Source organism: Neopelma chrysocephalum, unplaced genomic scaffold (assembly GCF_003984885.1).
Source record: "Neopelma chrysocephalum unplaced genomic scaffold, ASM398488v2 Primary Assembly neopelma1_191, whole genome shotgun sequence".
Taxonomy (NCBI): domain Eukaryota; kingdom Metazoa; phylum Chordata; class Aves; order Passeriformes; family Pipridae; genus Neopelma; species Neopelma chrysocephalum.
The window spans coordinates 438,713-455,784 of NW_020897853.1; the positions used below are offsets into that span (position 1 = coordinate 438,713).

A 17,072-nucleotide genomic window follows, 5' to 3' on the forward strand; every position below is an offset into this window, starting at 1 on the left:
ATATATCATTGTGGCACGGCATCTGTTATGAGGGGTCCTTGCCCTGCTGCAGAGCCTTGCTGGAGGATGCCCTTTGCAGCTTCTCTTCCACAGATCTGCTCCTGAACATGCAGCTCAGGTTCAGTTTCTGCTGTTTGATGTTTCATCATCCTGCAGCCTTCATCCTCCACCACCTTCTCTCTTCCTCAGACCTTGGAAAGGCCATCTTTCCAAAATGTTCAGGCATGGAATAAATGGAGGATTCTTCTCCCTGATGGACGTTTTGTTGACCCTTGTGCAAGCTGGAGGAGGCCTGTGTGAAGCCTGTCAAGCTGGGTCAGCTGCAGAGCACCCGGTCCGGGCACCTGAAGGACTGGGCAGACTGGGATTTCTGTGTTCTCTGGAAGAAAACTGGCTTGGGTTGCTTGTCACCAGCTCCAAATGATTTGGATTGCTCTTTTGTTTTTAAGCAGTTGCAGTCTGTGCAAACATCCATGAGGGAGAGGATGAGGCTGTGGCTGAGCTGAGTTCACTCTTAGGACTTAGGTGGGACTTCTGTGCAGTGGTGGTGGGGACACAGTGGGATCAGTCTCTCTGTGACTCACCCCTCATATTGCATCAGGTAAACACTTCTGTGAGGAGATATTTATTCTTCTTCTGTCTAGATGACCTCAGTGGCTCTGTGATTCTGCTCCCTTCCCCATCTCCAGTGTGCTGAATGCCCACAGTGATCCCAAGGGGAAGGGAAGTCATTTATGTTTTAGAGGCACAAAGAAAATGGAACTAGATGGGGGAGGTTGGAACTAAACCATCTTTAAGTTCCCTTCAAACCCAAGCCATTCCATGGTTCTGTGATTCTGGGAAAACTAAGGACTTTCATGAGCTCACTGAGACCATGGAATGAGCTGAACCCAGCTGGTGGGAAGGCTGATTTCCTGGGAGTGTGTGGGGAATGGGAAATGCTGTCACATCTTTGTGGCAGTACTGGCCTCATTTTCCCTGAGATGCTGCTGCAGGAGTGTAGCCCTTCCCCTCTTTCCAGTTTGTCCCAGGTAGGAATTTCTGCCCTGCTTCCCCTGCTCTGGGTTCGTGGGCAAACATCAATCCATGCCTGGTCCTGGTTATGTGTTTCTTTGTGGGGTGTTTTAGGGAAACAGGAAAGGTGGAAAAATCATATACAGCTTGTGTCAGCAGGAATTGGATTGTTAAGACCATAAGAAATCCCCCCAAACCTGGCAGGAGGCTGGAAGAGCTGCTCCCATTGTTCTGCTGGAGCACCTGGAGAGACCAAACACACAGCACAGGGCTTGTAAAGCTTTAGATCTCCTGGATGGGTGCATGGGCTACTTCTCTTTGAAACCCCTTTTCTCTGAGTGATTTTCATCTAAAGATACCTCTTTGAAATCAGTTTCCTGTTATTTTAAGGCAGCTTTGTGGCCACTGGGCATCTCCAGATGCAGCCCCTGGATGCAGCTGGGTCAGGGGCACTGTGCTCCTGCCTGCTTCAGCCTCTGTGTGTCTTTTTGCATCCCAGGGAAGAGCTCTCTGTGTCTCTTCCTTCACCAGATAGTGCTGAGATGTGAGGAATTTCCCATATTGTGTGAGTGAAACATGGTTTAGAAGGGGAAGTTGTTCTGCTTCACCTGGGATACAGCACAGGAAAGGAAGAACTGGAAAAAAAGATAATGGTACCCAACAGAGTACGGGGTGAGGGTACAGCAGCCAAGCACCAAACTTTTACAGTTGGCATTTTCCATTTTTAAAATACTTTGCACCTGTGTCTTTCTCCTGGGGATGCACCTGTCCTCCAGCCTTCAGGATTGTGACATTTTAACGCTAAAATCTCTAGTACAGAGGAGCCCAGAAGTGTTGGAGCAGCAATTCTCAGGTCAGTTATTATCAAGCTTGCTTGGTCTGACGGCTGACACACTGCAAATCCCCAGAGGACGAGGAACTTGATCCACAAAACAGCTTGGCAGAACAAGAGACAGATCAGATTTTTGTAGTGGTCAGTGAGAAAGTGCTGGAGAAACAGAATCATTAAAACTGTCAGTTCTGGGCAGTCAGATGGTCCTACATGAACTCCAGCTGAGCAAAAGCAATTTATAAGCACCAGTAACAAGACTGTCAGTTTTACAGCCCATCAGCTGACTCTCTAACCAGCAATATTTAGACAGAAAGTAAAGCAGAAAATGAGATAATCTGTGCCTTTTATAAAATAGGAGTCATTCTGGTGGCCTGCAGCTCTGGAGAAGGAAGGTCTGAATATGATTTGGGGTCTCTTTTAGTGTCCTGTTCAAATGCTTTGCCTTCAGAGGTTGTCAGTGAAGGACACAGCAGTACTTTGGGACCTCTCTGCGTTCTGTATGAGGTGACTTTGACCTCTCTGTACTTGTTTCTTGATCTGTATGTAGGTGGTGTGTGGTAGGAGAACACTAAACTCTTGGAGAACGTCTGAGGGGCAGGAAGACCAGGCTGGATGGGGCTTGGAGCAGCCTGGTCTAAGGGGTTTTGGAGCAAAATGGTCTTTAAGGTCCCTTCCAACCCAAACCATTCTGTGATTCTGTGATTCTATTATTCTATGAATCTTGGGCTTTTGAGGAATAAATAAACCCCCCTATTTCTTCCCTGCTACCTCTTTTGTGATGTTTTATGCATTACCAGGAGAACTGCAGTTGGTTTATACGGGTTCAAATCTAGTGAACAGTTTCTGGTCCTTTAGTTACTCCTCATGAATCCTAAAGTAGATTGTCTTTATTGTACACTACCATGGAAATCAAAACCCTTTAGTTCTGTTGGAGGTGACTGTGCTCTTCTCCCAGTGCTCAAGTGTCTGTAACTGTTCTTAATTTAATGACCATGAGCCAAGATGAAAATGTCCCCAGGCTTCCAAGCTGTTTGTTGATGCCTTAGTGGTTGCATCATCCGTGTCCCAAGAGAAACAATTCCTGCTATCCATAGTAAAGTGACAGCAGGAGGTCTAGGGCAATTTACTAAGCCTTTAATTTTACTGCTTTGGGACATGCAGTAGTTTACTTTGTGCATTTAAAATCTGTGGAGTTGTTTGGAGTGACAATGACATTTTCACCTTGAAGCAATACAGAAATGTGATGTTTGGCTCAAGTTGTCAAAGCAAAGCTTGTTGTGGTGGGCTTTTTTTAAGATGTTGAATGAAACTACCAGTAGCTTATCCTTGGCCACCACTAACAGGAGACAACAGCAGTAAAGAGAAGAGAGACTGATGTGAACCATAAACTCTAACAGAAGAAACTCCATTTTTATGCTCAAAACCTTTTATGGGCAAAGAGGAGCCACACCTCATATATATACATATATATATACCCAATAATTTATTGCTAATATAACTGAAATCTTTCGAGTATGCTCATTATTAATCCAGATTTAATTATCAAAGGAAAAGAAATGATAGTTCTTTTTAGTTAGGATTGTTACACACACACTCCTCATTTCCTGTGCTTTATCCTGGCGTTGTGCTTGTCCTTGCTTCTGTGGGTCCTAAGCTTGGTGGTTTCATTCAGGGGTTTATGGTGGCTCAACAACATCTGGAGTCCTTGGCCAGGAGAAATACAATGTTCACATTGATGTTTTCTTCTTTCTCAATTTCAGGTCCATTTGATATAAATTTTGTATGTTTGCTGACATGGTTTTGCACCTTGCTCTGTCTTCACTGACCTGCAATTCCATGTTACATCTGAATTTACTATCTGTGGTGGATTTTATATATGTCAGATATGATTTTTTGGTTCTCTTTTTAACCCTAAACCCATTTTTTGTCCATATCTGCACTTCAGCTGAGCTTCACCTCCACCTGTTTGTGGCAATACCATGTTGCAGGGCTGTAGCTTGTGAGAAGTCACCTGAGTTGCCTGGTTCCACAGCAATGGGTTATAGGTTTCCATCTACCCATGTAGTTATTTTACACAGTGGAGTTTGGACCATCCCCATAGATGGGATTTGGAGATAAACAAAATATAAAATAGCAATTTAGAAAGAAGTTATGAAGTGTGACAGTGTAATTCAAAACATGCAGCTTCCAAAATATAAACCATGTCTGCATTTCATATATTTTTTGTGCTTTGGATGTTGGTTCTTACCCTAATGGAAAGTCATATAACTCTCTCACTTAAGTAGTGACAAGGCACTTGCATAATAAACACACTTTTAGAATGTGAAGGTTTTTTTTATGATGGATAAAAAATATCTGCAGCTCTGAGCAGCCCCTTACAGAGAAAATGGCTCTCACTGTATTGCAGATCTGTGGCTGCAAATCACACTGCATAAACCATATAACAGATGCCACTGGTTAATGATGGTGAGGCAGAGAGGCAGAGGGACAGCAGTGGAAGATGATGAATATCTGAAATGTCATTTTTACAGGAAGATAGGATTAATGCTTTTATGGGCAAAAATAACCAGCATTAGGAAGGCAGGAGCTGAGACTCAGAAATTAGTAATATGTTCTTTAATTGCTGCCCCAAATGGGTCTATTTTAAGTACTCCTACAGCTCGTGGTATTGGAACATCAGAGTGCCTTTTAATCTTTAATGCATTTATCTCCTTAATCGCCCTGGAAAGGTTGATCTGTGTCTTAAAGGTGGTGAGCAAAACCATGGAGAGGCGAAGTGACCCCACTGGTTTCATGAGAGAGCCTTTAGCAGAGCGGGGATTTGAAGGAAGGGAATGAAATCAGTGCTTGGGCATTGCTTTGCCCTTGCTGGAGAAAGGATGTGCACACCTGCATTCCTCCCTGGAATGGGAGCAGAGGGTCACACAGAGTCACCATCCCAGCAGAAGGGACTGAGCCCATGGGAATGCCAGGGGAGAGAGGCTGGCAGGAGCCAGGGTGAGGAGTGGAACCAGCATATTTTCCTTCCCCACGTGTTCCAAGTGCAGCTCCCTGCAGCAATCCTGCCCTCGGTAGCTTCGCCCCCATACGTGTTTATGGGAGTTTAGGGGCACCAAACATGGGCCATGTGAGGCCTGGCTACCAGGCAGCTGCAGACCGAAATGAGCAGTCTCAAAAATGTAGGTGATTATTTTTCCTGTCTTTCTGGGTGCTTCAAACAATTTATACAGTTCCATATGTTCCTTGCTGGCTCCCCTTCCCTCTCCCAGGCAGCAGTAAAGCTCCCATCATCAATCTGTGCCTAACTCAATTCCCTGTCCCTCGTGAGGTACGTGCACTCTGTTTGGAATGACTTCTTTTTTTATCTAAGAGATTGTTCATGGTTGCATCTTAACCCTGGAGCAGACTCATATTTGACCAGGTTTGCCCTGGCAAAGGAAATTCTGCATCCACTTGTGAACAGTGATGGTCCTCTCTGCCAGCTCCCCAGAGGGGACAATTCCCATTTGGAGTTGACTTTTTCTTCTCATGAAATTCAATCCCAAGGTGTTCTGGGCACTGTTTCTCTTTCCCCTCTTTAATATTGCTTCTGTATTCGGCCTTGTTTGTGTTCTGAAGCCAGCTGAGATGAGGAGCCTTGCAGCGTGGTGCTCAGTGGTGAGAAGCAGCCCTGTGCCATGTGTTGGGATTTTGGACAATGGGGCTGTCCAGGAGACACAAAATTTGACAAGTCTGAGCCCTGTGATCCTGACCTACCACTCTGCTCTTCCCTTTTTCCATCCAGCCCGAGGCTGCTGTGCCCTGGTGAATGAGACCAGTGTGTTTTAAGGGGAAGGCACCTGCAGTGTCTGTTCTGGGAACTGGGATGTGGAGTTTCCAACCACGGGGTATGAACCAGTAATGAGTTGGAACCATGTCCTTCCTCTTGGAAGCACCTCAGCTCTTGTCCTCAAAGCAGAAATCAAGACTAAGGGAAAGGAGTAGAGATGAGGGAACTGGTAGAGTCACCATTCCTGGAGGGATTTCAAGGATGTGTGGATGTGGGACTTGGGGACATGGTTTAGTTGTGGGCTTGGCAGTGCTGGGGGAACAGTTGGATTCGATGATCTTAAAGGTCTTTTCCAGCCTAAATGATTCTGTGATTCTATGAGTAAAAGAGAGGATTGGAGGGTGTTTTGGTGATTCCCAGCTCAGCTATCAGAAACAGGGGACATAAAGCTGTTGCTTGCCATCATTTATTGTAAGGAAGGGGAGGACAGCGGGGCCCTTTCCACATGGAAACCTGCATCAGGAAACTCGGGCTGATATTTTATCCTGACATTTTTGATGGGGTATATCAAGAAACAGCAGCACTAAAACATCTTTGGATGCATTATTTTGAAATAGCATCCCATCCACAAGGTTTATGCATCTGGTTAAACCTGTGTCAGAGGAAGACTAAGCCCATTTGTTACCAGCCCTTAAGTGTTGCCTTCAGAGCCAAGGGAGGATTTATAGGAGTTTGCTTGGGTTTAGCTCTGCCTTCCCTCTTCCTGCCCACAGAGAAGATGGAACCCCATCAGACAGGGTGCTAAATTGGAGTCACTGGCTGTTTCTGGGGGGAATGAAGAGATCCTGTCCATCCACACCATTTCTGCCTCTTTTTCTTCACTTTGGAGTGAGGTGGTGTGAAGCCATGGAGAAATCAGACAGTTTCTTGTGACTTATGGTTCTTGGGAGGACAGAGGGGACATTGGTCACCTTGGCTGACATGTGAGAGGTCCCAGCTGGGGTCTGGCTGATCAGGGGAAGTTTCTAATGAATGCTGGAAGGCATGGACAAACCCAAGCTCATCCAAGGGTCTGGAGCACGAGGCTGAAGAAGAGCAGCTGAGGGAGCTGTGGGGGCTCAGCCTGGAGGAAAGGAGGCTCAGGGGGGACCTTCTCACTCCATACAACTCCCTGACAGGAGGGTGGATCCAGGTGGGGGTCAGGCTCTGCTCCCAGGGAACAAGGGACAGGACAAGAGGAAACAGCCGCAAGTTGTACCAGGGGAGATTTAGGTTGGAGATTAGGAAAGATTTCTTCGCCCAAAGGGTTGTAAAGCACTGGAACAGGATGCCCAGGGAAATGGCTGAGTCACTATCCCTGGAAGTGTTCAAAAAACACATGGCTGTGGCACTTGAGGACGTGATTTAGTGGTGAATAGGGTGGTGGTGCTGGTTTGATGGTTGGACTTGATGACCTTAGAGATATTTTCCAACCTTAATGATTCTCTGAAATTCGCCCTCCTCAGTGTGCTGGGCAGCACGGAGAGGCAGCTTGCAGCACCACCAAGCTCCTCTGGTTCCCAGCACAGGAGGACTCCTCCTGACAGGCTTTCTGCTGTACCTCCAGTTGCTCTTGTTGGCCCAAGAAAGCCGAGCTGGAAAACTCAAGCACATGGCTGAGCATTTCTGACCTTCTCCAGCTGTCTGCCTCCATCCATCCATTTGCTGCATCCTTTAAAGTTAGGATATGTCTACCTTGGAGCACAACTTTGCATTTGCTGCTCCAAGTAATTTGTCTTGGTTTTTTTTTCCTCCTGGATTAAGGGATAGGGTCCATTAGCCTGTGCAGAGCTCCGTGCTCTGAAGGCTGGACTGCATCTGCTGCCCAAGCACCATCTGGGTTCCTGCACGCTGTCGTGAGGCAGAACATCCTTCCAGGCTGTCAGCTGCCTTGGCACTGCCTGTCAGCCCTGCTGGAATATAAATCATAGTGTCTTTGCTCTCTTTTTAGTCTGCAGTAGTCCTTTTCCATTCTCATCCCTGCAGTTTCAGTGTATACATGTCACATCTTTGCATCTTCACCTACCCTTCAGTTTATACATGTCAGAAAACTTGGCTCCATTCAGACAGAGGAGCTGGTTTTCAGCCCTCTCTCCCTTTGGATTTTAGTAATCACTTAGCTTGACTGAAGAACACAGGCAGGGCAGTAGCTTTCTCTGGGTGAGAGTTATTAATTTTTCCTTTATGTGCTAGTCTGTGTGGCCTTTGCCATGCAAAAAGAGCCTTGTCCTTATGTTGGAGAAATCACATTTATTTTCCGATAGTGATCTATGCTGCAGTGCAAAAGATCTGTCTGTTTTCATGGCATTAAAAAAAAAATGGAGAGAAGGGAACGTGAAGGTTCATCAGCCTTGAAATGCCTCCGTCCTTCTGGGGATTTGCGTCAGAGGCTGATCTTTGGGGTTAAAATGTTGGCTCCGTGGCAGAGCTGGTAAGAGAAAAATAGAGAGGAGCTCTTTGCAAAGAGCAGCAGGGAGAGAGAGGTTAATTTATTGAGAGCATAGTTTTAAAATATTCCTTCCTAATGAGAATGTAGATACACTTTCTGCTTGGCCAGTGCAAACCTCAAATGACTGATGCTGAACCCGTCTCCCCTCTGGTGTTTGCTCAAACTCACACCCTTTGAGAATCAAAGGAGATCCAAATTCCTGCCTGGAAGGATGTTCTTTTGATATATATATATATGTACAAGTCCTGCTCTGCCTGGGAGTGAGTTAGGAACATATATTGGAAATAGGTAAATTGCTCAGATTTTGTCTGACAATAAAATAATTACCTCAAACCTCCAGCAATTGTTGTGCTGAAAAAATGCTGAGTATCAGCATTAATCACAGAGAGGGGTCGATATGGTGAGAATTACTGGAGGCTTTTGCTTTTATTTTTGCTTTTTTTTTTTCTTTCCCCTTGTTTTTGAGTAACTCTAATCACAGCCTCATCCAAGGCTGGCATGTAATAAAGGGTTTCAGCGAGGCTGCTCCCTGATAGCACATCATTTATTTTAATAGATGGGCAGCACCATCTGTGCTTGAGGCTTTATTAATCTGAAGTGAGGCCAAGAGGTTCTCCAGTTTGATTCCTTTTCGAGGCTGTTTTTCCCAAATCCCCCTTTACCCCTCTGACCACTCAGGCTGACTTTCTCACTCAGGTATTTGCAGGAGTGGGTGCTCAGCCTTCTGCTTGTTTTAACAAGGGGCTGGATGCAGCACCTGGGGCTCTGCCCTTCTGCAGCCACAGTGTGTGTCCCCATGGGACTCCCTGTTTTGTTCAGCAGTGTCACATGCTGTTCTGCTGCCACTGTCCCCTTCAGTTGGGTGTGCTGTTGCATCCATCACACCAGCTTGGGATGCCCGTGCCGAGGTGACCCAGATGATGCTCTGAGCTCCCTGTTGGGAACCCAGCTCAGGAACCCAGCCCTGGCACATGTGGCATCGTGGTGGCCCTTTGCATGTGCCAGTTATTCCAGCATTTCCCTTTGTACACTTTGGGACAGGGATAACACCAGCAAAGGTTTTCCAAAACCCCTCAATGGCTTCACCATACCACCCACTGCCCTGCCATGGGACTGCCCTCCTTGATTTTGTTCCCTGATTTTGTTCCCTTGCACCCCAGGTATCCCAAACCCAGACTTGAGCCCCTGCTTTGGTTTAGGATTGAGGAGAGATCTCAGTGTCTGCCCTTCCAGTCCAGCCAGAACCTGTTTCTTTCTGTGAATGAGGGGGTTGCTTTGCCCTGCTCAGGTCTGGCTTTCCTTACAACTACCCATAAGCAAGTTCTGGAAAATTAGAAGGTAGAATTCAGTATAAATATGCTGTCAGGAAAATACCTTTCTTGTGGGTTTTGTTATTCTCTGTATCTATTAGAACTGGTTAAGTACAGTCTCCTATTTTTTGGTTTTAGGAAGTGTTGGGTAGAGGGCCAAGTATAGTATTAGACCAAGAGAATATCCTCAGTGAAGCAAAGCCTTCTGGTTATATGTGCTCTCCTGGAGCCAGAGCGTGTTCCTGTGAGTGCTGTTTGTGAGGCCTGGATTTTATTAAGTGCAAATAACACACTGTTGATTTAGAAGATCTTTTGGGGGTTTAGTGGGCAAGGATGTAGTCCAACACTCGACATCTACTCCCTGTAAGTGTGTGCAGCTGGGTAATATCTAGGCTGGAGGAGGGTTTTCCTTTGCCAGACAAAATGCAGCTGCATAATTCTGTACCCTTTGCTGCATTTATTGTAGCCAGCAAACAGGTTCCTGACTGCAGCCTTCCTGGGAGACACATTCCATCTTGTGCCTCAGGCTTGTGGCAAGTCGTGGAGCACCAGCTGAGGCCCGTGGGCTGGGTCTGCAGTGACCTCATGATGATGTGCCATCATCTGGTGAGCCAGGACAGAGAACCTGACCTTTCCCACGGGCTGGGAATGCGCCTGTGGCTGGTCCCTGTGGCCCAGGGGTTCTGTGGGAACCTCTGAAGTCACAGTTTGTGGTGACTCCGTGGCGAGTCAACCCTGCTCAGCCACGTGCTCCACTGCAGCTGGATGGACTCAATGATCTTAAAGGCCTTTTCCAGCCTAAATGATCCTATGGTTCTATAATTCCAGTCTGGAGCAGGAGAGGCAGAGATTAATTTAACTTCTAGTAGACAGAGGCAAACCAGGAGCATTTTTTGCTGAGGTGCATAACTTAATGGAGCAGATAAAGTCGGAATCTCAGTGGGCAGAACTGAGCATCGCTCAGGTGACAGCGCTGTCTCACAGCCTTGGAGCTGCAGTGAGGGCTGTGAACACCTTTTCTGGGACCAAGTACCATTTTTCTTCAAGGTTAGCAGGGCTTCATCACTGACTCCTCGTGTCTGACTTCAGACTTTGCATCCTGACAAGCTCAGAGCAAAAGGCACCGGGGTTAAGTTCGGCCCAGGTTTAATGTCTCAGACGATGCCAGATCACCTCTGCCTGGCTGCAGGCAGGCTCCGCCACCACCAAATAGACAGAAATGCCTTCAGGGGCAGCACAGAGCTTGGGATGCACTGCATGGCTCCTTCCCAGGGTGCTGCAGGGAATCCTGTCCCCTCAGATGTCTCCCAGAGCTCCTGGGATAGTGCATGAAGATGGCCCAGCACAGATGGTTGGACTCAATGATCTTAGAGGTCTTTTCCAACCTTAATGATTCTGTGAGATGCTGCAACACCATCCCTCCAAAGCAGAGCTGGCATCTCCAAATCAGAGTCCTTTGCTGTAGGGAAAGCACACTTCAACAGTGCTAATTGGCAGCAGCAGTGATTAGTTATTAAGGTTTGATTAGGCACTACTGTGTGGGCTCTGAAGATGAATGTGAGGGTTTAAAAAACAGTGAGACTCTCAATTTTTTAATATATTCTGAATCTGCTTCAAGTTCCTGCCAGCAGTTCCACTGGATGTATTACACAGCGTGGGTGAGCAGTAGAGGTCCCTTGTCCTCATCTCCCTGGGATGAGCCAGGAGAGGTCTGCAACTTCCCAGAGTGCTCTTGAGGGTGCTGGAGTCCCTCCTCATGGCCTGGCAGCTCAGTTGTTTCCCTCCTCTGCTCTGCAATGGGTAAAAATTAGATGGGATATTAGTAAAAATTTCTGCACTGAAAGGGTTGTCAAGCATTGGAACAGGCTGCCCAGGGAAGTGGTGGTGGAGTCACCATCCCCAGAGGGATTTAAAATACATGTATATGTGGCACTTGGGGACATGGGTTAGTGGTGGGCTTGGCAGTGCTGGGTTAGTGGTTGGACTCCATGATCTTAGAGGGCTTTTCCAACTTAAATGATTCTGTGATTCAATGACTAAAACCAGAATTTATTAGCAGGGTTCCCAGGTGATGAGTGCTGACCCTTCCCACCCTGTCCCAGGCCCCAAGCTGTGATGCAGAGATGTTCTCCACAGTCCCTCCAAGCTTGGGATGGATGGGTGTTAATGCTCAGAGTAAATATCCCTGCTGAGTCATGGGAAAAAATAGGATTTATTTATGCCTGTGCAAGTAGGAACGTTTAGATACCGTTTCTGAAAAATATCCTGGAGAAAATCCTAGGGACAGCCAAGTTCCAGGGGGAAATTTAGTCTGAGAGTTATTTTTATTGTTAGTCCTCTCACCACAAGAGAGAGAATTTAGCTGGTGAGCTGGGAACTCTTGGCAAAGAGTAGAAATTAAAGCAAATTCTCTGCTCCAAATCCTTCTGAGAGAAAGGGGAGGGTGATACAGTAGGAGCACACTGGCCTGGTGGGATGTGGGGGAATAAAGGAACAGAGAGAAAAACAACAACCAGCATTTTGACTCTGAATGCTCAGTGCCATTCTGCCCCTCTGTGCCTCTGGAGAAGGATACAACAGAGCTGGAAAAAAGGATAACCAAAAGGGTAAAATAACAAGAATAACCAGAGGATAAATGGGATTCTGTGCAAGGAATGACTACTCAGACCCTGACCAAGGCTGGTAAAATCACAAGGTGAAGACCAAGTGACTGTCCGCTGATACCACCCCTGGGGAGCATCACAAGAAAAATTCATGACAAATTATGTGAGATTTGACTCAGTTCATCACTAACCATGGGAGAACACCCATCCACAGGCTGCTGAGGATGCTCACAGTCCGTGTGTTTGCTTTCCCTTTTCACAGAGGGAAAATCCGCCCCTGTGTCTGGCTCTGGGGGTCTCTGTGCCCCAGGAGGGTGTGCAAGGGGAGCATTGCTGGGTGATCATCCCATTCATAAGCTTTTCCTGGACAGGTGGTCACTGTGAGCCTTACTAAGCCAGCCCAACCTTTGGTCTGACCCAGGCTGGCTGTAAGCAGAGCCTGATCTCCTCATCTGTTTGATTGCTGGCCGTGCTGCTTTTTTTGTGTGTCCTTGAGCAAATCACTTCCCCATCCTGTGCCTGAGCCCTGGTGTTCATAGGTTGGACAATATCAGTACTCTGTGGGGGTTTATTAATTTAGGTTCTTCTGGGCAGATTCTGACACTCTTTGCATGTTTGTGGAGCATTTATCACGTGTGTGTGTCAGCTCAGCTGGCCTTTCAGTTGTCACAGTAATAGAAATGATAAACACGAGATTCTGTCTCTTCCTCCCTGTATTACATTTTGCTCATAAATAAAATGTTGACAGTTGCTGAGACAAGAATCTGTGTTGAAGCCTGCTGAGGAGGAAAGATGTGACCCCTGGATCAGGGGGAGAGTGAGGTAGGGAAGTATCAACTGTGTGTTTGCCCTGCATTTAGGCTTCTCTGTGAGCATCTGCCTTCAGAGATGGGATGTGGGGCTAAGCTGAATCAGTACAACCATTCCTACCTTCTCTTCATTTGGCACAAGGTTCTCCCCACAGCCCTTAACCACGTTCCAGGAGCAGAAAACCCAAAACCTGTCTGGCTTTGCAGACTGGCAGGGAGCTGGGACTCAGGAAGAGAAGGTACTTTCCAAAGCACTTATTTACTCAATGTCTCAGACCCACCAGGCTCCACATAAAACATTTTTATACAGGAATCAGAGCTGTGACCTTGTTGATAATTTAACTCAGGGACCAAAGACAGGCAGCTGAGTGCAGACATCAGTCTCTGTCATCCCCTTCCCTTGCTGAGGACTTGGCACATTTTCTTTTGTGGTCAGGCTGCCCTGCGGTTGCTGTCACTGCTGGACTGAGTTAATTTTCCTCTTGCAGGGCCTTATCTCAGCTTTTCAAGGCAGAAAAACTGGTGCAATAGCACAGAAAGTCACAGCATTTCCAGCAAGGCTTTTCTCTGCTTTGCAGATATCTTTGCTGTTCCCAAATACCAAATGGAAATGTTCCTGTCCACATAAATTACCTGTGGATTCCCGAGGCTGGTTATGGGTCCAGCAGCTCAAATAGAAATGCATGGGTTGTTGCTCCTTTAGTTTTAGTAGATCTGTTTGTTATCTCTTGGAAATGGACTTTGAAAATGAGACTTAAGCTCCTTCGGGTTACAGGTAAATGTGGACAAATAGCATTTCTCAGTCTGGAGAGATTTATAAATCAGGATGTTGTGATGAACTGATTTGAGTCAACAGTTCTTTGGGTGCATCAATCAAACTCCTAACTAGGCTAGATCAGTCATTGCCCAAATCTGCCAACTGATTCACAACATTATAGGGTAAGGCCAGTAATTCGTCTTTCATGTTTAGGCCCAAATTTCAGAAGTGCTCTGCAGTTTCATTGTTTTGTGTACTTGTAAAGAATTTCAGATTTCAGGTGGCCTGTAGAGGGTTTGTTTGTGAGATGTGGAAAAGGCAGCCTTTCCCCTGGGAATTCCCTGTTCGGAATGATAAACTAAAAAACTGCAGCTTAGCCAGGCAGAGCGCTCTCCTGACCGGTGAGCTGTGATACTTTTGTAGCAGCCAAAAGAAACTTCTGGTTCCCAGCTTTTTTCTTGGCCTTGTGTGTTTCTGAAATACGCTGTTGGATGAGGATTTCCTTCTCAGGGAAGAAGCCTTCTGCTGCTGCTTCTTGCCTTTTTTAACTTGTATTGCCTTTTCTTACCTCGTGGGTGATGCTGTGTCCTACAGACCCCCAGACTGAAGGGGAGAGTCACCTCTCTGGGCAACCTCCACCAGTGCCTCATCCAGAATTTCTTCCTGACATCTAATCCAAATCCTTCTCCTTTAAAACCACAGTGCAGTCAGGCCACTGCAAAAATGAGTTTTGAAAGTGTCCTCTGCTTATTCCTTCCTTAGGGCTTGTCAGTGACTTCCTTCTGTGTCTGTCTCTGCAGAGTTTGTATTTCTAAAGGACTGATACCACACTTGTCAAAGTCAAGAGAACTTTCTGGCCCATTTGGTGGCCCTTGGAAACCAGGCAGCACTGAGTGGCCATCAGCATTTAGATAATAAACACTTGCTGCTACTTTGAAAGCAGATGAACCTCTGAAGCTTTATCCAGATAATTTTGTGAAGGTTCTCACAACTTGTTTCTTCATTATTTGAACAGATGATGGCAGCAAAATCAGGAGTTCATTTAGAGATACTCGTGTTCCAAAATGTCTTCTTAGAGCCACATCATATCACTGTCCTAATCAGAAGGGGCTCTGACCAGTTTCAATCAGGGTAATGCCCTTTCAGGATAAGAAAATTGTTACAGATCATCTTAATCTGCTTGGAGAAGCTCCAGATCCGTTCATTTCTGAGTGGAAGGAGTGGGATGGAGAATGCCACAGCACCTGGAGCGGATGCTGGGGGAGAGCAGCAAACCCCACGGAGCCTGGAGTCACACGGACATTAATCACACAGGAACAGTGCTCTGTGCCATATGTGAAATAAATGGGAAATGTGGATAACAGAGGAGCTGAGGATAAATTAACCCTTTCAGCTGCAGGGCTGTGAAGAGCTGTCTAGGAGCTGATGGTGGTTTTATAAGGTTCAGCGGGTGGCAGCAAACTTCACCAAGATTTTGGGATATTAGTTTGTCTGCAGATCCTCACCCATTCCTGTTAATAAGTGCTGTAAGGGAGGCTTTGCTTTGAGGCAGCCCAGGGCACCTCTCAGGGGTGTGGATTAAATCTGAGGGGAAACCAGGAGTTGCAGGGTCCAAGTGAAGGCCAGGCACTGCACTGGTGTGCTGCTGAGTCCTACCAGGATGGTTTTACACCATGAGCCCCATGAAGCCTCTTGCCAGTTTGAAATGCAGAATGAAAGAAGGTCCTACCCTGGTGCACAGCACCTTGAAGTTGCCAATCTAGCCAGTAACCAAAATTGCTCCTCTCCTTCATAGCATTTCCCTTCAGAGTTTTTTTGGTGTTAAAATGTTTGAGATCAACCCTTTCTCCCTATGCAGGCTGAAAAGGGAGCTGCCAAATATATTTGTGGCTCCTTTGTTTAGATAGACCAGCATCAGACTGTCTCGTTCTACCTCCTGCAAGACTTTTTGTCTGTCAAACTTACTTTCTCCTCAGCCAGTACAGACTCAGAGGAACCTTTTTGTTTGATTGCCATCATCGGGTGTCTGAGTCATTATTACTGGGAAATACCCACAGAATTATATCTGTGCTGAAGATATTTGCAGATTTTCCCTCTGCTTTCTTCTCTGGCTTTGAGTCTTCCTGGCTCCATTTGGCTGTAAATAGAGTCATAGAATCCCAGAATGGTTTGGGTTGGAAGGAACCTTAAAGACCATCTCATTCCACCCCCTGCCATGGGCAGGGACATCTTCCAATGTCCCAGGTTGCTCCAAGCCCCATCCAGCCTGGCCTTGGACACTTGCAGGGATGGGGCAGCCACAGCTTCTCTGCGCAACCTGTGCCAGGGCCTCACCACCCTCACAGCCAAGAATTTCTTCCTGATATCCCATCTAACCCTGTCCTCTGTCAGTTTGAAGCCATTCCCCCTTGTCCTGTCATTCCAGGCCCTTGCCGAAAGTCCCTCTCTCTCTTTCCCGTAGGCTCCCTTCAGGTACTGGAAGGCTGCAATTAGGACACCCCGAAACCTTCTCTTTTCCAGTCTGGACAATCCCAATTCTCTCAGCCTTTCCCCATAGGAGAGATGCTCCATCCCTCTAATCATCTTGGTGACCTCCTCTGGACTTGCCTCAACAGGTTGATGCCCTTCCTGTTCAGGGAATTCCAGAGCTGGATGCTTTACATCCCATCAGTGCTTTCAGGTTTGGATTCCCAGTCAGTAGATGAAGATGGTTGTTTATATTGGAGAACCGTTGTGAGTGCAATTAATAAAGCTGTTAAGCTGAAAAGTAGTGGAAGAGCTAAATATCATCACATAATGAGACCTCCTTCACAGTAAATGATGTGAAAAATGATTTCTTGCAAAGAATAACAAATCGCTGTGGCTTTTTACCCTAATTGTAGATGCTTGATTCTAATTTGTTGTTTGTCATTTCCATGTTAATGAAGAGTTTTAGCTTATAATTACCACATTTATGGCAAACAAGACATTATCATTTACCAAGGCTCGGGAAGCACCGGCTTCTTTAGAAAGAGAAGAATTGATTAATAATCCTCGTTGTGCAGCCCCAGGAAGGATCTGCAAGTCCCAGTGTCCAGCTCCCTGTGCAGAACAGGTCTTGTGCAAGATGCTTCTCAAAGGAAGGTGATCTCTTTAACCCTCTTCTGCATTAGGGGAGCCAGGGCTCAGACATGAAGTAACTTCCCAGAGCACTCAGCAGTGCTCCTGGTGCCTGAATCCCTCTGGACAGCATTTTTTCATCACTCCCACGACACAAAAGACAGCCAGAGACATCCTTTTGCTTGGCACTAAGTTTCCCTTGTTTTTCCTAGTTATCCTAGTCACAGAGATGATCCTCATGCCCTGTTCTCTGGCATATTGCTGAGATTAACTTGACCCAGGCTGTGTTTGACTTCTGCGGTGTTGGGCACAGCATACAATGAGGCACAGAGCCTTCACCTGGGAGGTGATTCCAAAATCACCTCAAACTATTCCTTAGCCTGAACCCCTT

At 46.5% G+C, this 17,072-nt stretch overlaps 1 protein-coding gene across 2 annotated transcripts in view; it reads left to right on the top strand.

The window, feature by feature from the left end:
- The window catches only part of ARMH4 (armadillo-like helical domain containing 4), a 62,372-nt gene that overhangs the window by 27,328 nt on the left and 17,972 nt on the right, over window positions 1–17,072 (top strand). The window lies entirely within an intron of this gene.